We start from the raw sequence: 21,211 nt of genomic DNA, 5'->3' as shown, positions 1-21,211 counted from the left end.
TATATATATACACACACAGTATACAGATATATATATATATATACACACAGTATACAGATATATACACACACACAGTATACAGATATATACACACACAGTATACAGATATATATATACACACACACAGTATACAGATATATATATATACACACACAGTATACAGATATATATATACACACACACAGTATACAGATATATATATATACACACACAGTATACAGATATATATATATATATACACACAGTATACAGAGATATATATACACACAGTATACAGATATATATATATATATATATATATATATACACTCACCAGCCACTTTATTAGCCCCGCCTGTTCAATTACTTGGTAACACAAATTGCTAATCAGCCAATCACACGGCAGCAACTCAATCCATTTAAGTGCCTAGATGTGATGAAGACGACTTGCTGAAGTTCAAACCGAGCATCAGAATGGGGAAGAAAAGGGATTTAAGTGACTGTCAACATGGCATTGTTGTTGGTGCCAGACGGATTGGTCTGAGTATTATACACACACACATGTACACTATATTGCCCAAAGTATTGAGCTCCGCCCTCCCAATCATGTGATTCAGGTGTTCCAATCCCCTCCCAATCATGTGATTCAGGTGTTCCAATCCTCTCCATATCATGTGATTCAGGTGTTCCAATCCCCTCCATATCATGTGATTCAGGTGTTCCAATCCCCTCCCAATCATGTGATTCGGGTGTTCCAATCCCCTCCCAATCATGTGATTCGGGTGTTCCAATCCCCTCCATGGACACAGGCATATACAATCAAGCCCCTAGGCATGCAGACTGCTTCTACAAACATTGGTGAAAGAATGGGTCGCTCTCAGGAGCTCAGTGACTCCAAGCGTGGTCCCGTGATAGGTGGTCACCTGGGCAATAAGTCCATCCGTGACATTTCCTGGCTACTAAATATTCCACGCTCAACTGTTAGTGGGATTATAACAAAGTGGAAGCAACTGAGAACAACAGCAACTCAGCCACCAAGTGGTAGGCCACGTCACATGACAGGGCGGGGTCAGCGCATGCTGAAGCGCACAGTGCGCAGAAGTCACCAACTGTCTGCAGAGTCAATAGCTAAAGACCTCCAAACTTGGTGTGGCCTTCAGATGAGCACAACAACAGTGTGTAGAGAGCTTCATGGAATGGGTTTCCATGGCCGAGCAGCTGCATCCAAGCCTTACATCACTAAGTGCAATGCAAAGCGTCGGATGCCGTGGTGTAAAGCACGCCACCACTGGACTCTAGAGCAGCGGAGACGTGTTCACCACGTCGGATGCCGTGGTGTAAAGACCGATGCAGGGTCCGTAGCCCAGTACTGGATGCAATGACACTGCCGAGGTCAGAAGTGGATTGGTTTCTATGCCTGATTTTGCGCTCTCCAGCTTTAGGAAATAAACCCTGCGCTGTCATCACATCCAGTACAGGGCTATGGACTTCCCCAGTCCACCCCCCTAAACTATACAAGACTGAAAACAGAAAACTAATGCAGCCACCACATCTAATACGCTGCAGTATATGACATTGTTTTAATACCGGTTTATAACCACGCTAGCCAAAAGAAAAGCCAATGGCCGGAGTTGCGCCTTCATTAACCACTTCCGCGTCGTCCTATAGCAGAAATACTGATACAGGGCGGCACAGATGCGCAAAATCACCTCCAAAATTGCCTCGGCTGTCAATCATCGGGTCCCGGATGGTGATTCCCCGCCGGCACCCAGCAATCGTTAAGTATTACCGACAGGGGGGGAGAGACCTGTGTATAAACAACGCAGTTCTCTCCCGTCAGCTCCTGCACACTGCTTTGTGTGGCTCTGCATAGCAGCATGCGTACAGTCAAGCACACAGTTAACCCTTTGATCATCCCACATGTTAACCCCTCCCTGCCCAGTGCCATTAGCACGGTGTCAGTGCTTTTTATTAGCACTGATCGCTGTACTGGTGTCACTGAGGATGTCAGTGACACCAAGTCAGTGTCCCCCCCCCCCCCCAGTGTCAGAATGCCCGCCGTAGTCCCGCTATAAGTCGCTGATCGCCGCCATTACTAGTATATAAAAAAAAATCCCAGTATCTATACCGCCATTTGTAGACGCTGTCACTTCACGTAAATCAATTAATTTACACGGATTTATTTCAGGTACTTATATAGCACTTTACATATATATTATATATTCACATCAGTCCCCGCCCCCGAGGAGCGTACAATCTAAGGTCCCTAACTCACATTCATACATACACATACTAGGGCCAATTTAGACGGGAGCCAATTAACCTACCAGCATGTCTTTGGAGTGTGGGAGGAAACCGAAGTACCCGGAGGAAACCGGAGTACCCAGAGGAAACCGGAGTACCCAGAGGAAACCGGAGTACCCAGAGGAACCCAGAGTACCCGGAGGAAACCGGAGTACCCAGAGGAAACCGGAGTACCCAGAGGAAACCAGAGTACCCCGAGGAAACCAGAGTACCCAGTGGAAACCAGAGTACCCGGAGGAAACCAGAGTACCCGGAGGAAACCAGAGTACCCGGAGGAAACCAGAGTACCCAGAGGAAACCAGAGTACCCGGAGGAAACCAGAGTACCCAGAGGAAACCAGAGTACCCGGAGGAAACTCACACAGGCACAGGGAGAACATGCAAACTCCAGGCAGGTATTGGGATTTTTTTGTTAGCAAAGACACGGAGCAGAATACATTCTGGCCGAAAATTATGACGAAATTTGAATTTTAACATTTTTTTTTTTACTGGACGTATTTAATAGCAAAAAGTCAAAAATACAGTTTTTTTTCTCAAAATTGTCAGTCTTTTTTAGTTCATAGCGCAAAAAATAAAAAAAGAGCCGATCGAATACCACCGAAAGAAAGGTCTATTCGTGGGAAAAAAAGGATGTAAATTTCATCGGGGTGCGGCGTTGCACGACCGCGCAACTGTCAGTTAAAGTAACGCAGAGCCGTGTCGCAAAAAATAAATGGCCTGGCCAGGAGGGGGGGGGGGGGGGGAATCCTCCGGAGGGCGAGGGGTTAATAAAGGCGTCATGTACAGCGACCTCCTACGCAACGTGAGGTTTGGCCTATCGGCAGAAGACAAACGCCGCCCCCCTCCCCCCCCCCCCAGGACGCAGCGGGTGACACCTTCTCCTCTTCATCGCATTGCTTGCTCAAAGCCCAACCAGCAGCAGGCTTCCCTCTGACATTTAGAGTTGCTGAAGTTGCAATCATCCCGCCCACTACACATCTGCAGGAGATTATGTCACCGAAAGCAAATTCTGCACGCCGACTCGAAACGCAGTGAGCTGAACCACGGCGCTGTACGCCGAATACAAACGGGAAAGCAGTGGTAAGAGCCCGTTCACACTCATGCATTTTGTCATGCAACTTTGGGGTCAAAGTCGCACAACAAGTCACCCCCCATGTTTCCCAATGAGTACCGTTCATACATGTGCGAGCCCATTCACACTCATGCGTTTTGTTATTCAACTTTGGGGTCAAAGTCGCATGATAAGTCGCCCTCCATGTTTCCCAATGAGTACCGTTCATATATATGCGAGCCCATTCACACTCATGCGTTTTGTCATTCAACTTTGGGGGTCAAAGTCGCATCCCATGTTTCCCAATGAGTACCATTCATATATGTGCGAGCCCATTCACACTCATGCGTTTTGTCATTCAACTTTGGGGGTCAAAGTCGCATGACGAGTCGCATCCCATGTTTCCCAATGAGTACCATTCATATATGTGCGAGCCTATTCACACTCATGCGTTTTGTCATTCAACTTTGGGGGTCAAAGTCGCACAAGTCGACCCCCATGTTTCCCAATGAGTACCATTCATATATGTGCGAGCCCATTCACACTCATGCAACTTTGGGGGTCAATGTCGCATGACAAGTCACACCCCCATGTTTCCCAATGAGTACCGTTCATATATGTGCGACTTCAAGCCTTGAGAGTAGTTCCTGCACTGCTTCGGTCCGACTTTCATGCGCCTTGAGGGCCATAGACTTCAATGTCAATCTTCCAAAGCTGCACCTGAATGATGCACATGTGACTTTGTACCGCACAAAACGCAGCGTGCTGAAACACGGCGCTGTACGCGGAATACAAATGTGAAGGGAAGACCCCCCTCACATCAAAGCAGTGATAAGAGCCCATTCACACTCATGCGTTTTGTCATGCAACTTTGGGGGTCAAAGTCGCACGATAAGTCGCCCCCCCATGTTTCCCAATGAGTACCGTTCATATATGTGCGAGCCCATTCACACTCCTGCGTTTTTTCATTCAACTTTGGGGGTCAAAGTCGCACGACAAGTCGCCACCCCCATGTTTCCCAATGAGTTCATATATGTGCGACTTCAAGCCTTGAGAATAGTTCCTGCACTGCTTCGGTCCGACTTTCATGCGCCTTGAGGACCATAGACTTCAATGTCAACCTTCCAAAGCTGCACCTGAACGATGCACATGCGACTTTGTACAGCTCAAAACGCAGCGAGCTGAAACAGGGCGCTGTACGCGGAATACAAACGTGAAGGGAAGACCCCCCTCACATCAAAGCAGTGATAAGAGCCCATTCACACTCATGCATTTTGTCATTCAACTTTGGGGGTCAAAGTCGCACGACAAGTCGCCCCCCCCCATGTTTCCCAATGAGTACCGTTCATATATGTGCGAGCCCATTCACACTCCTGCGTTTTTTCATTCAACTTTGGGGGTCAAAGTCGCACGACAAGTCGCCACCCCCATGTTTCCCAATGAGTTCATATATGTGCGACTTCAAGCCTTGAGAGTAGTTCCTGCACTGCTTTGGTCCGACTTTCATGCGCCTTGAGGACCATAGACTTCAATGTCAACCTTCCAAAGCTGCACCTGAACGATGCACATGCGACTTTGTACAGCTCAAAACGCAGCGAGCTGAAACACAGCGCTGTACGCGGAATACAAACGTGAAGGGAAGACCCCCCTCACATCAAAGCAGTGATAAGAGCCCATTCACACTCATGCATTTTGTCATTCAACTTTGGGGGTCAAAGACGCACGACATGTCGCCCCCCCCGTTTCCCAATGAATATTGTGCATATATTTGAGAGCCCGTTCACACTCATGCGTTTTGTCATGCAACTTTGGGGGTCAAAGTCGCATGACAAGTCGCACCCCATGTTTCCCAATGAGTACCGTTCATACATGTGCGACTTCAAGTCTTGAGAGTAGTCCCTGCACTGTTTCAGTCCGACTTTCATGCGCCTTGAGGACCATAGACTTCAATGTCAACCTTCCAAAGCTGCACCTGAATGATGCACATGCGACTTTGTACAGCTCAAACAATCATCTTTGGTCAAAGCCAAAGTCGCATGATTTTGAAGTCGCACAAGAGCCTTAATCCCAAACCAAAAATGTCACATATTGCAGCTTACCAATCATTAGATGTGGCGGCTGCATTAGTTTTCTTTTTTAGGCTCTCTCTCCTGTTTTCACCTGGTGATCTGCCTAGCAACACGCCTCCTGTATTACCCCTGATTCCTGAGGGCCGCGGTTTGCGCGGAGCCCATTCATTTGCCCCGGGACACGCAGCGAAGAAGTCCCGGCACCTCTTCTGAAAACGCAGCCCACGCGGGAACCGAGGTTTTCAGTTCGGTTGCGATTTCCAGTGCGGGCGGCGTGTCATTAGAACTAATAGCACCCACCCGCGGGTCCGCATTCCTCTGGATTTTTGTGTGAATCCGCAGCGGCACCCCCCGCACAGATGTGAACCAAGCCTCAGAGCGCCCCCCCCCCCCCCATCACTCTGGATGAAGGAGCACAGGAGGCACAGCAGCATTGTCAGTCTTGGGAGGGGGAGGGGAGTATTCGATGGGACTAGCAAATTGAACCCTTTCGCTGCCAGAGCTGCTTTTGCCATTTTGCACACAATTAAAAAATTAATTTTAGACCTGAAGATGACCCCCCCCCATATTTGTTTTTTTTCTATGTCACATTATATTGCTGCAAAGGTCTAAGAATTTCAGTAAAAAAAAACTAAAGTGAATTTTAGGGCAAACAAAGACAATAAATGGAATAAATAAATGAACAAATATAACTGACAAGGTCACGCCGAGTAAATAGACACCCAACATGCCAAACCGGTGAAATGGCGACAAACGTCAGACCCCTCCATTTGCTATGGGCGACGCTTCACAAGCCCCCTACAGGTCATCAGTTCAGTGTACGGAGGAGGTCTGGTGCGAGAATTGTCGCTCTCACTCTGGCGTGCGCGGCGATATGTCACATGGGTATCGCAATCGAAGTGTGCATATATGTGGGGGGGGGGCAAGATTGTTTTATGGGGGTGTTACGTGTAACTTTTTTTTTTTCAATAAATTTTTTTTTTTTTTCTTTGGACACAAAGTCCCTTGTGTGACGATTTTTAGGTGACAGGTTCTCTTTCCCCCCCCCCCCGGGTGAAACTTGTGGTTTGCATGCCCTGCGACTTGCAAATCGCAGCCTATTGTCCGCAATTACAGCGGTCCTATCGATTTCCAAAAGTAGTGCATGCGCCATTTTTTGCATTCAAAAACGATTTTTAGGTGACGGGTTCTCTTTGCAGATCGCATGCCAAGTCGCAGCCTATTGTCCGCAATTACAGCGGTCCTATCGATTTCCAAAAGTAGTGCATGCGCCATTTTTGCTGTGATTTGCATAGACATGGGGGGGGGGGGCTCAGGCGAGGTTCACACCTGGGCAGGCTGCGTTTGACCCGTTTCTGTAACCGCGTTTTTGATGCATTTTCCTATTTCTTTAAAAATGTTTCTTGTTGCTAGGCAGATTTAAAATGCAAAACGCATCAAAAACGCACTACATGCTTTTCTGCAGCGTTTCCACTGAAGTCTATAGAACCAAAACGCCATTTTTTGCATTCAAAAACGATTTTTAGGTGACGGGTTCTCTTTGCAAATCGCATGCCAAGTCGCAGCCTATTGATGCATTTTGCTATTTTTTAAAAAAGGTTTCTTGTTGCTAGGCAGATTTAAAAGGCAAAACGCATCAAAAACGCACTACATGCTTTTCTGCAGCGTTTCCATTGAAGTCTATAGAACTAAAAACGCCATTTTTTGCATTCAAAAACGATTTTTAGGCGACGGGTTCTCTTTGCAAATCGCATGCCAAGTCGCAGCCTATTGATGCTTTTTTCTATTTTTTTTTTTTAATGTTTCTTGTTGCTAGGCAGATTTAAAATGCAAAACGCATAAAAAACGCACTACATCCTTTTCTGCAGCATTTCCATTGAAGTCTATAGAACTAAAAACGCTATTTTTTGCATTCAAAAACGATTTTTAGGTGACGGGTTCTCTTTGCAAATCGCATGCCAAGTCGCAGCCTATTGATGCATTTTGCTATTTTTTAAATGAGGTTTCTTGTTGCTAGGCAGATTTAAAAGGCAAAACGCATCAAAAACGCACTACATACTTTTCTGCAGCGTTTCCATTGAAGTCTATAGAACTAAAAACGCCATTTTTTGCATTCAAAAACGATTTTTAGGTGACGGGTTCTCTTTGCAAATCGCATGCCAAGTCGCATCCTATTGATGCATTTTGCTATTTTTTTTTTAATGTTTCTTGTTGCTAGGCAGATTTAAAATGCAAAACGCATCAAAAACGCACTACATGGTTTTCTGCAGAGTTTCCATTGAAGTATATAGAACTAAAAACGCTATTTTTTGCATTCAAAAACGATTTTTAGGTGACGGGTTCTCTTTGCAGATCGCATGCCAAGTCGCAGCCTATTGTCCGCAATTACAGCGGTCCTATCGATTTCCAAAAGTAGTGCATGCGCCATTTTTGCTGTGATTTGCATAGACATGGGGGGGGGGCTCAGACGAGGTTCACACCTGGGCAGGCTGCGTTTGACCCGTTTCTGTAACCGTGTTTTTGATGCATTTTGCTATTTCTTTAAAAATGTTTCTTGTTGCTAGGCAGATTTAAAATGCAAAACGCATCAAAAACGCACTACATGCTTTTCTGCAGCGTTTCCACTGAAGTCTATAGAACCAAAACGCCATTTTTTGCATTCAAAAACGATTTTTAGGTGACGGGTTCTCTTTGCAAATCGCATGCCAAGTCGCATCCTATTGATGCATTTTGCTATTTTTTTTTTAATGTTTCTTGTTGCTAGGCAGATTTAAAATGCAAAACGCATCAAAAACGCACTACATGCTTTTCTGCAGCGTTTCCATTGAAGTCTATAGAACTAAAAACGCCATTTTTTGCATTCAAAAACGATTTTTAGGCAACGGGTTCTCTTTGCAAATCGCATGCCAAGTCGCAGCCTATTGATGCATTTTTCTATTTTTTTTTTTTAATGTTTCTTGTTGCTAGGCAGATTTAAAATGCAAAACGCATCAAAAACGCACTACATGCTTTTCTGCAGCGTTTCCATTGAAGTCTATAGAACTAAAAACGCCATTTTTTGCATTCAAAAACGATTTTTAGGCGACGGGTTCTCTTTGCAAATCACATGCCAAGTCGCAGCCTATTGATGCATTTTGCTATTTTTTAAATGAGGTTTCTTGTTGCTAGGCAGATTTAAAAGGCAAAACGCATCAAAAACGCACTACATACTTTTCTGCAGCGTTTCCATTGAAGTCTATAGAACTAAAAACGCCATTTTTTGCATTCAAAAACGATTTTTAGGTGACGGGTTCTCTTTGCAAATCGCATGCCAAGTCGCATCCTATTGATGCATTTTGCTATTTTTTTTTTAATGTTTCTTGTTGCTAGGCAGATTTAAAATGCAAAACGCATCAAAAACGCACTACATGCTTTTCTGCAGCGTTTCCATTGAAGTATATAGAACTAAAAACGCTATTTTTTGCATTCAAAAACGATTTTTAGGTGACGGGTTCTCTTTCCAAATCGCACGCCAAGTTGCAGCCTATTGTCCGCAATTACAGCAGTCCTATCGATTTCCAAAAGTAGTGCATGCGCTGCGTTTGCTGCGATTTGCCTAGATATAGGGGGGGCTCAGGCGAGGTTCACACCTGAACAGGCTGCGTTTGACCTGTTTCTGCAACCGCGTTTTTGATGCATTTTGATTTTTTTTTTTTCATTTTTTTAAGAAGGTTTCTTGTTGCTAGGCAGATTTAAAATGCAAAACGCATCACAAACGCACTACATGCTTTTCTGCAGTGTTTCCATTGAAGTCTATAGAACCGTCTTCATTTTTTGCTTTCAAAAAAGTCCCTGACCATTACCAAAAATTGCACCGGGCGAAAACGCAGAGTTGTGAACGTGTCCCATAGGAAATCATGTTAACACCCCGGTCACATCGGGTGCGACTTGGCATGCAATTTGCATGCCCTGCAACTTGAAAATCGCATGGCAAGTCGCAGCCTATTGTCAGCAATTGGTGCGGTCATATCGTCGCACCGATTTCTAGAGTAGTGCATGCGCTGCGTTTGGTGCGATTTGCATTGTCAGATGTCTTGCAAATCGCACCTGAAATCAGCATCTCACTGTAAGTCCTACGATTTCAAAGTCGGGCTTGATGTGAGCGGGGTGTTAATGAAACGCATCAAAAACGCACTGGAACACACGTCGATATTTAAATTGAAGAAAAAGAAATGAACCGGAAAGCATTGAACGCACCAAAAACGCACTGGAATGCACATCAATATTTAAATTGAAGAAACGCACATGTCCCTATCTAGATTGAAGAAAAAGAGAGAGGGGGAATAACGCACCGGAACTCACCAAAAACGCACTGGAACGCACATGTCCCGATCTAGATTGAAAAAGAGGGGGAAAAACCGCACCAGAACGCACCAAAAACACATCAAAAATGCACTGGAACGCACATGTCCCTATCTAATTTGAACAAGAGAGAGGGAAAAAACGCACCGGAACACACCAAAAACGCACTGGAACACAAATATCCCTATATAAATTGAAAAAGAGAGGGGGAAAAAACGCACCGGAATTCACCAAAAACGCATCAAAAACTCACTGAAATACACATCAATATTTAAATTGAAGAAAAAGAGGGGAAAAAAATTAACAGAAAACCAACAAAAAATGCACCGGAACGGACCAAAAACGCACTTAAACGCAAATGTCCCTATCTAAACTGAAGAAAAAGAGAGAGGGGAAAAATGTACTGGGATTCACCAAAAACGCATCAAAAACGCACTGGAACACACATCGATATTTAAATTGAAGAAAAAGAGAGAGGGAAAAAACGTAATGGAATGCACCAAAAACGCATTGAAATGCACATCAATATTAAAGAATAAGAGGGGAAAAAACACACTGGAACTCACCAAAAACGCACTGAAACGCAAATGTCCCTATCTAAATTGAAGAAAAAGAGAGGGGGAAAAAATGCACCAGAGTGCACCAAAAACACATAAAAAACACACCGGAATGCACCAAAAACACATAAAAAACACACCGGAACGCACCAAAAACACATCAAAAATGTACCGGAACGCACCAAAAACACATCAAAAACGCACCAAAAATACATCAAAAACGCACCGGAACTCACCAAAAACACATCAAAAACGCACCGGAATGCACCAAAAACACATCAAAAACGCACTGGAACTCATGTCGATATTTAAACTGAAGAAAAAGAGGGGGAAAAAATGAACCGAAAACCAACAAAAAATGCACCGGAATGTACCAAAAACGCACTGGAACGCACATGTCCCTATTTAAATTGAAGAAAAAGAGGGGGAAAAAAACGCACCGGAACTCACCAAAAACGCACATGCAGAACCACATCGGGAACATCTGCACTGCGTTTCTATAGTGTGGTCCGGCCCTGGACAGGTCACAATATGAAGCAACAATAGCACTACAAAAGCTCCATGTTATATCAAGGCAGGCAGGAAGGTGCATTTCTTCAGCCCCTCTCCCCCCCCCCCCCCCCCCCACTGATCACTCAGGAAGTCCACTGTAACTTTGTCACAAGGGTGGGATGAGGCAGCAGGGGCTGATATGTGTCAAACAATTGTGAACACGACCAGGACCATGTCATCTCTAAGCCAGCATCTCAGTCCAGGAAGTAGATGGAGACCCTGGATGATGCCGGAATAAAGATGGCGCCGTCCTTTTGGAGAGGAAAGCAGGTGAGGGTGTTGTCAGGGGGAGTATTGTCATCTCTGAGGGAGAAGTGTTCCAGCGACACATGCTGCACATGACGACTAGATGTGATGACAGGGACACGGTATGGGACATGAGGTATTAGAGATTGCATTCCAACAGCAGGCCGACAGACAGTGATTGCCCGAGATACCAGCCAGCAGGGGATTGCTCATGCCTGTCGCGGGGACACAACGCACACACATATGGCAAGACGGCTGTTATTGGAGGACAAAATGTGAATGGCAGAATTCCCAGATTATTTCACTGACATTCACACCGTCCCATACCCCGGGAAGGCACATTCACACCGTCCCATACACCGGGAAGGCACATTCACACCGTCCCATACACCGGGAAGGCACATTCACACCGTCCCATACACCGGGAAGGCACATTCACACCGGCATATACACCGGGAGGGCACATTCACACCGTCCCATACCCCGGGAAGGCACATTCACACCGTCCCATACCCCGGGAAGGCACATTCACACCGTCCCATACACCGGGAGGGCACATTCACACCGTCCCATACCCCGGGAAGGCACATTCACACCGTCCCATACCCCGGGAAGGCACATTCACACCGTCCCATACCCCGGGAAGGCACATTCACACCGTCCCATACCCCGGGAAGGCACATTCACACCGTCCCATACCCCGGGAAGGCACATTCACACCGTCCCATACCCCGGGAAGGCACATTCACACCGTCCCATACCCCGGGAAGGCACATTCACACCGTCCCATACCCCGGGAAGGCACATTCACACCGTCCCATACCCCGGGAAGGCACATTCACACCGTCCCATACCCCGGGAAGGCACATTCACACCGTCCCATACCCCGGGAAGGCACATTCACACCGTCCCATACCCCGGGAAGGCACATTCACACCGTCCCATACCCCGGGAAGGCACATTCACATTGTCCCATACACCGGGAAGGCACATTCACACCGTCCCATACCCCGGGAAGGCACATTCACACCGTCCCATACCCCGGGAAGGCACATTCACACCGTCCCATACCCCGGGAAGGCACATTCACACCGTCCCATACCCCGGGAAGGCACATTCACACCGTCCCATACCCCGGGAAGGCACATTCACACCGTCCCATACCCCAGGAAGGCACATTCACATTGTCCCATACACCGGGAAGGCACATTCACACCGTCCCATACCCCGGGAAGGCACATTCACACCGTCCCATACCCCGGGAAGGCACATTCACACCGTCCCATACCCCGGGAAGGCACATTCACACCGTCCCATACCCCGGGAAGGCACATTCACACCGTCCCATACCCCGGGAAGGCACATTCACATTGTCCCATACACCGGGAAGGCACATTCACACCGTCCCATACCCCGGGAAGGCACATTCACACCGTCCCATACCCCGGGAAGGCACATTCACACCGTCCCATTACCCTGGGAGCGCACATTCACACCGTCCCATACCCCGGGAGGGCACATTCACACCGTCCCATACACCGGGAGGGCACATTCACACCGTCCCATACCCCGGGAAGGCACATTCACACCGTCCCATACCCCGGGAAGGCACATTCACACCGTCCCATACCCCGGGAAGGCACATTCACACCGTCCCATACCCCGGGAAGGCACATTCACACCGTCCCATACCCCGGGAAGGCACATTCACACCGTCCCATACCCCGGGAAGGCACATTCACACCGTCCCATACCCCGGGAAGGCACATTCACACCGTCCCATACCCCGGGAAGGCACATTCACACCGTCCCATACCCCGGGAAGGCACATTCACACCGTCCCATACCCCGGGAAGGCACATTCACACCGTCCCATACCCCGGGAAGGCACATTCACACCGTCCCATACCCCGGGAAGGCACATTCACACCGTCCCATACCCCGGGAAGGCACATTCACACCGTCCCATACCCCGGGAAGGCACATTCACACCGTCCCATACCCCGGGAAGGCACATTCACACCGTCCCATACCCCGGGAAGGCACATTCACACCGTCCCATACCCCGGGAAGGCACATTCACACCGTCCCATACCCCGGGAAGGCACATTCACACCGTCCCATAATCATCATTTACAGCAGAACTATACAATTGCTCTGATCATCCCATAATGAAGGCTCAGCCCATAATGAGGACGGCAGTCAATAAAAGGCGGCTTACAGAAGACGGATCCATTATATTAATTGCCGCTCTAATTATCTCATACAAGTAACACTACACCTACATGACGTCAGTCCGGGCAAGGAGCTCCCAGCAGCCGGGTGTAGGGCTATAGGGTGGGCGGACGGGTGTAGGGCTATAGGGTGGGCGGACGGGTGTAGGGCTATAGGGTGGGCGGACGGGTGTAGGGCTATAGGGTGGGCGGACGGGTGTAGGGCTATAGGGTGGGCGGACGGGTGTAGGGCTATAGGGTGGGCGGACGGGTGTAGGACTATAGGATGGGCGGACGGGTGTAGGACTATAGGGTGGGCGGACGGGTGTAGGACTATAGGGTGGGCGGACGGGTGTAGGGCTATTGGGTGGGCGGCCGGGTGTAGGGCTATAGGGTGGGTGGCCGGGTGTAGGGCTATAGGGTGGGCGGCCGGGTGTAGGGCTATAGGGTGGGCGGCCGGGTGTAGGAATAAAGGGTGGGCGGCCCGGTGTAGGGCTATAGGGTGGGCGGCCGGGTGTAGGGCTATAGGGTGGGCGGCCGGGTGTAGGGCTATAGGGTGGGCGGCCGGGTGTAGGAATAAAGGGTGGGCGGCCCGGTGTAGGGCTATAGGGTGGGCGGCCGGGTGTAGGGCTATAGGGTGGGCGGCCGGGTGTAGGACTATAGGGTGGGAGGTTGGGTGTAGGACTATAGGGTGGGCGGACGGGTGTAGGGCTATAGGGTGGGCGGCCGGGTGTAGGGCTATAGGGTGGGCGGCCGGGTGTAGTTCTATAGGGTGGGCAGACGGGTGTAGGGCTATAGGGTGGGAGGCTAGGTGTAGGACTATAGGGTGGGCGGCCGGGTGTAGGGCTATAGGGTGGGAGGCCGGGTGTAGGGCTATAGGGTGGGCGGCCAGGTGTAGGGCTATAGGGTGGGAGGCCGGGTGTAGGGCTATAGGGTGGGAGGCCGGGTGTAGGGCTATAGGGTGGGAGGCCGGGTGTAGGGCTATAGGGTGGGAGGCCGGGTGTAGGGCTATAGGGTGGGAGGCCGGGTGTAGGGCTATAGGGTGGGCGGCCGGGTGTAGGGCTACAGGAAGACCTAACAGGTGAGCAACCATCTGCATGTCTATAGGGTGACCTGACAGCCAGCCAGCCAGGTGAAAGGCTATAGAGTGGCTCGGTATGCATTGGGCTGGGGGGGGGGTGACCCGACATGCATTGGGCTGGGGGAGGGGGGTGACCCGACATGCATTGAGCTGGGGGAGGGGGGTGACCCGACATGCATTGGGCTGGGGGGGGGGGTGACCCGACATGCATTGGGCTGGGGGGGGGGGGTGACCCGACATGCATTGGGCTGGGGGGGGTGACCCGACATGCATTGGGCTGGGGGGTGACCCGACATGCATTGGGCTGGGGGGTGACCCGACATGCATTGGGCTGGGGGGTGACCTCACAGATCCTACCTTGGTATGAGGCAAACTGAGCTCTGCTCATACAGTGACCTGACAGAAAATCGTGGCAGATGCAGAGCAATGCAGTTGCCAGACAGATGTAGGGTGACCACAACAGTGACAAGTCAGGTGTAGGACTACAGGGTTGTCAGCCAGGTGATCTCTCATATCATCAGATGTAGGGTGATATGAGAAATGTAGGGTGATCTATCAGATGTAGTGTGATACAAAAGTTGTAAAGTGAAAGGAAAGTTGTGGTGTGATATGACAGGTGTAGGGAGATAGGATAAATGACAAGTGTAGTGTGATATGACAGGTATAGGGTGTACAGGTAAAGGATGATATGACAGTTGTAGGGTGATATGGTAGGTATGGGGTGTTCAGGTATAGGGTGATATGACAGCTGTAGGATGATATGGCAGTTGTTGGGTGTACAGATTGCAATGTAAAATGACAGGTGTAGAGTGTACAGGTGTAGGATGAAATGACAGGTGTTGGGTGATATGACACTTGTAGGGTGTACAGGTTGTAATGCGATATGACAGGTGTGGAGTGCACAGGTGTAGGGTGATATGACAGGTGTACAGGTAAGGGTGATATGGCAGGTGTAGGGTGTACAGGTTGTAATGTGATATGGCAGGTGTAGGGTGTACAGGTGTAGGGTAATATGGTAGATGCAGAGTATACAGGTGTAGGATAATATGGCAGGTGCAGAGTGTACAGGTGTAGGGTGATATGACAGTTGTAGGGTGATATGACAGTTGTAGGGTGATATGACAGGTGTAGGGTGTACAGGTGTAGGATGATATGACAGGTGTAGGGTGTACAGGTGTAGGGTGATATGACAGGTGTAGGGTGTACAGGTTGTAATGTGATATGACAGGTGCAGAGTGTACAGGTGTAGGGTAATATGGCAGGTGCAGAGTGTACAGGTGTAGGGTGATATGACAGTTGTAGGGTGATATGACAGGTGTAGGGTGTACAGGTATAGGGTGATATGACAGGTGTAGAGTGTACAGGTGTAGGGTAATATGGCAGGTGCAGAGTGTACAGGTGTAGGATGATATGACAGGTGTAGGGTGTACAGGTTGTAATGTGATCTGACAGGTGTAGAGTGTACAGGTGTAGGATGATATGACAGGTGTAGGGTGTACAGGTTGTAATGTGATCTGACAGGTGTAGAGTGTACAGGTGTAGGATGATATGACAGGTGTAGGGTGTACAGGTTGTAATGTGATCTGACAGGTGTAGGGTGTACAGGTTGTAATGTGCTCTGACAGGTGTAGGGTGTACAAGTGTAGGATGATATGACAGGTGTAAGGTGTACAGGTGTAGGATGATATGACAGGAGTAGAGTGTACAGGTGTAGGATGATATGACAGGTGTAGGGTGTACAGGTGTAGGATGATATGACAGGTGTAAGGTGATCAGTAGGGTTGTAATGTATGGCAGGTGAAGGGTGATATGTCCAGTGTAGCATAACAAGTGAAGGATGTACAGGTGTAGGGTGACAGTTGTAGTGTGATTGGCCAGTTGTAAATTGATCATTTATAAGTGTATAGGTGTAGGATATTACGACAGGTGTAGGGTGATATGAAAGATCTACAGGTGTTGGGCAACATGACAGATGTGGGGTGTACAGGTGTAGGATGATATAACAGGTGTAGGGTTATATGAAACTTGTAGGGTGTACAGGTTGTAATGTGATATGACAGGTGTTGGGTGATCAGTCGAATGTACAATGTTATGACAGGTGAAGGGTGATATAGGTGTAGGGTGTTCAGATGTAGAGTGATATGACAAGTGAAGGGTGATATGACAGACATAAGATGTACAGATGTAAGGTGATAGATGAAGGGTGATATGAAAGGTGTAGGATGTATAGGTGTAGGGTGACAATTGTAGGGTGTACAGGTGTAGGATGATCAGATAGGTGTAGGATGATATGACAGGTGAAGGGTATACAGGTGTAGGGAGATAGGTCAGGCATGAGGTGATATGACAGGCGTAGGGTGATATGGCAGTTGTTGAGTGTACAGGTATAGGCTGATAAGAAGCTTTTAGGGTGTACAGTTTGTAATGTGATAAGACAGTTGGGTGGTGATCAGTCATGTGTATGGTGATATGACAGGTGTAGGATGATGTAACATAAATTGTAGGGTGTAAATCTGTAGAGTGTACAGGTGTAGGATGGCAAATGAAGGGTGTAAAGGTGTAGGGTGACAGGTCCAGAGCAACAGTTGTAAAGTGTACAGGTGTAGGATGATCAGAGGTGTAGAGTGATGACAGATGACAGGTGAAGGGTATACAGATGTAGTGAGAGGTGTAGGATGTACAGGTGTAGGGTCATATAACATGTGTAGGGAAACAGTTGTAGCATTTACAGGTGTAGGGTGATCAGACTGGTGTAGGGTGATATGACAAGTATAGAGTGTACAGGTGTATGAGGATATGACAGGTGTAGGGTGTACAGACAGGTGTAGGGTCATATGTACATGTGCAAAGTGATCAGTCAGGTGTAGGGTGGACAGTCAGATGTAGGGTCATATGACAGGTGCGGGGTGTACAGGTGCAGGGTCATCCATGGCGGGTGATTGTTGAAGAGTTGACAGGTGTTGATACATCAGGTGCAGGGTGATATGACAGGTGTAGGATGATAGTTGGAGGGTGATCAGTCAGGTGTTGGGTGTACAATTGTAGGATGACATGTCAGGTGTAGGGTGATATATCAGGTGCAGGGTGATAGTTGGAGAGTGATCAGTCGGGTGTAGGGTGATGTCTCAGGTGTAACAATCATATGACAGTTGTAAGGTGATATCTCAGGTGTAGGGATCATTTGACAGGTGTAGGGCGATATGACAGATGCAGGGGGATAGTTGAAGAGTGATCAGTCAGGTGTACGGTGATATATCAAGTGTAGGGATCATATGACAGGTGTAGGGTGACATTAAAGGTGTAGGAATTATGAAAGGTGTAGGGTGATATCTCAGGTGAAGGATCATATGACAGGTGTAGGGTGACATGACAGTTGTAGGGATCCAATAACAGGTGTAGGGTGATATCTCAGCTGTAGGAATCATATGACAGGTGTAGGGTGACATAATAGGTGTAGGATTCATATGACAGGTGTAGTGTGCTACCTCAGGTGTAGGGTGACATGATAGGTGTAGGGATCATATGACAGGTGTAGGGTGACATAATAGGTGTAGGATTCATATGACAGGTGTAGTGTGCTACCTCAGGTGTAGGGTGACATGATAGGTGTAGGGATCATATGACAGGTGTAGTGTGCTCTCAGGTGTAAGGTGACATGATAGGTGTAGGGATCATATCTCAGATGTAGGGTGACATGACAGGTGTAGGGATCATATGACAGGTGTAGGGATGATATGATAGGTGTAGGATGACATGACTGGTGTAGGGATGATATGATAGGTGTAGGGTGACATCTCAGGTGTAGGGATCATATGACAGGTGTAGGGTGACATGACAGGCGTAGGGATCATATGACAGGTGTAGGGTGACATGACAGGCGTAGGAATCATATGACAGGTGTAGGGAGACATGACAGGTGTAGGGTGACATGACAGGTGTAAGGATCATATGACAGGTGTAGGGATCATATGACAGGTGTAGGGTGACATGACAGGCGTAGGAATCATATGACAGGTGTAGGGAGACATGACAGGTGTAGGGATCATATGACAGCTGTAGGTTGACATGACAGGTGTAAGGATCATATGACAGGTGTAGGGTGATATGACAGGCGTAGGGATCATATGACAGGTGTAGGGTGACATGACAGGCGTAGGGATCATATGACAGGTGAAGGGTGACATGACAGTTGTAGGGATCCAATAACAGGTGTAGGGTGATATCTCAGCTGTAGGGATCATATGAAAGGTGTAGGGTGACATAACAGGTGTAGGATTCATATGACAGGTGTAGTGTGCTACCTCAGGTGTAGGGTGACATGATAGGTGTAGGGATCATATGACAGGTGTAGTGTGCTACCTCAGGTGTAGGGTGATATGATAGGTGTAGGGATCATATGACAGGTGTAGTGTGCTACCTCAGGTGTAGGGTGACATGATAGGTGTAAGGATCATATGACAGGTGTAGTGTGCTCTCAGGTGTAAGGTGACATGATAGGTGTAGGGATCATATCTCAGATGTAGGGTGACATCTCAGGTGTAGGGATCATATGACAGGTGTAGGGTGACATGACAGGCGTAGGGATCATATGACAGGTGTAGGGAGACATGACAGGTGTAGGGATCATATGACAGGTGTAGGGTGACATGACAGGTGTAAGGATCATATGACAGGTGTAGGGTGATATGACAGGCGTAGGGATCATATGACAGGTGTAGGGTGACATGACAGGCGTAGGAATCATATGACAGGTGTAGGGAGACATGACAGGTGTAGGGATCATATGACAGCTGTAGGGTGATATGACAGGCGTAGGGATCATATGACAGGTGTAGGGTGACATGACAGGCGTAGGGATCATATGACAGGTGAAGGGTGACATGACAGTTGTAGGGATCCAATAACAGGTGTAGGGTGATATCTCAGCTGTAGGGATCATAGGAAAGGTGTAGGGTGACATAACAGGTGTAGGATTCATATGACAGGTGTAGTGTGCTACCTCAGGTGTAAGGTGACATGATAGGTGTAGGGATCATATGACAGGTGTAGTGTGCTACCTCAGGTGTAGGGTGACATGATAGGTGTAGGGATCATATGACAGGTGTAGTGTGCTACTTCAGGTGTAGGGTGACATGATAGGTGTAGGGATCATATGACAGGTGTAGTGTGCTATCTCAGATGTAGGGATCATATGACAGGTGTAGGGTGACATTGCAGGTGTAGGGATCATATGACAGGTGTAGGGTGACATCTCAGGTGTAGGGATCATATGACAGGTGTAGGGATCATATGACAGGTGTAGGGTGACATGACAGGTGTAGGGATGATATGATAGGTGTAGGGTGACATGACAGGCGTAGGGATCATATGACAGGTGTAGGGTGACATGACAGGCGTAGGGATCATATGACAGGTGTAGGGTGACATGACAGGCGTAGGGATCATATGACAGGTGTAGGGTGACATGACAGGCGTAGGGATCATATGACAGGTGTAGGGTGACATGACAGGCGTAGGGATCATATGACAGGTGTAGGGTGACATGACAGGCGTAGGGATCATATGACAGTTGTAGGGTGACATGACAGGCGTAGGGATCATATGACAGTTGTAGGGTGACATGACAGGCGTAGGGATCATATGACAGGTGTAGGGTGACATGACAGGCGTAGGGATCATATGACAGGTGTAGGGTGACATGACAGGCGTAGGGATCATATGACAGTTGTAGGGTGACATGACAGGCGTAGGGATCATATGACAGGTGTAGGATGACATGACAGGCGTAGGGATCATATGACAGGTGTAGGGTGACATGACAGGCGTAGGGATCATATGACAGGTGTAGGGTGACATGACAGGCGTAGGGATCATATGACAGGTGTAGGGTGACATGACAGGTGTAGGGATCATATGACAGGTGTAGGTTCATACATGACAGGTGATTGCTGAAGAGTTAAATGCCAGGGGTGTGGGATGTACAGGTGTCGGGTGATGAGCCAGGTGTCGGGTGTACAGGTGTGCCCCTCCCTTCCCCCCGCAGTCACACACACGGACATTACCCGTAGCTGTCCCCGGGGTCCATCCTCTCCGGGGGCCGGTCGGTGTCCCGGGATCCGGTGAAGGGTGTGGAGAGGCGGATGCAGATCCCTGGCGGGGTGGAGGAGGCGCAGCGGTGGAGCTCCGGCTCGGAGTGTCCGGTACACAGACGGGGCTGAGTGGCGGGGAGGAGCTCGGTGCCGGGGAGGGGAAGCTCGGTGCCGGGGAGGGGGAGGGGGACATTCACACGGACAGTCGCTGCGATTCCTTCTTCCACTATTGATCTGTCTTCACTCCCCGGCGCCTGCCGAGAACAAGGCGGGACAGCGACCCCTACCGACCGCACCTGGGTACTGCACCTCTCCAGTGATCGGAAATGACAACGTGTACTTCGCGTGTTTGTATCTTATTGTATCATTTTGTATTATTTTATTTATACACTTTTTGTGTTTAATAATTAAATAAAAAATAAATAATACAAAATAAGTGTATTTTTGTCATTTTAAAGTATTTCCCCCTTAAATTTCATCTCCCGAAAGCCCAGGACCGGTACAGTAAAAAGACGATCAGCGCAATTTCTTACATCTTCCGATAGCTGCGCAAATGTTTATCAAAGCTAGGATTCATATTCATGCATTTTTTTTCACACCAGGATTCACATAATTGAAAAGAGTGAATCCTGGGTGAAAACATTTACACATAGACCCCTAAAATGAAGTATAAATGACAAATTCACGGTGTGAACGCCTGCGCATGCGCACAGCCATCGCAGGTGGTCCC

General features: G+C 48.2%; 1 protein-coding gene across 1 annotated transcript in view; it reads right to left on the bottom strand.

Annotated features, from left to right (window-relative positions):
• LOC149445216 (E3 ubiquitin-protein ligase MID2-like) overlaps window positions 1–20,675 on the bottom strand; it is a gene marked incomplete at its 3' end in the record, with an annotated part of 226,564 nt that extends 205,889 nt beyond the window's left edge. Inside the window, exon 1 of the mRNA XM_089654077.1 lies at window positions 20,455–20,675. The remainder of the gene's footprint in view (window positions 1–20,454) is intronic.
• Between the last annotated feature and the right edge of the window lie 536 nt (window positions 20,676–21,211).

Source organism: Staurois parvus, unplaced genomic scaffold (assembly GCF_062004578.1).
Source record: "Staurois parvus isolate SC_StPar_1 unplaced genomic scaffold, SC_StPar_1.0 ptg000739l, whole genome shotgun sequence".
Taxonomy (NCBI): Eukaryota; Metazoa; Chordata; class Amphibia; order Anura; family Ranidae; genus Staurois; species Staurois parvus.
Note: the sequence above shows the minus strand (reverse complement) of the source record. Positions and strands in the feature narration are given on the sequence as shown.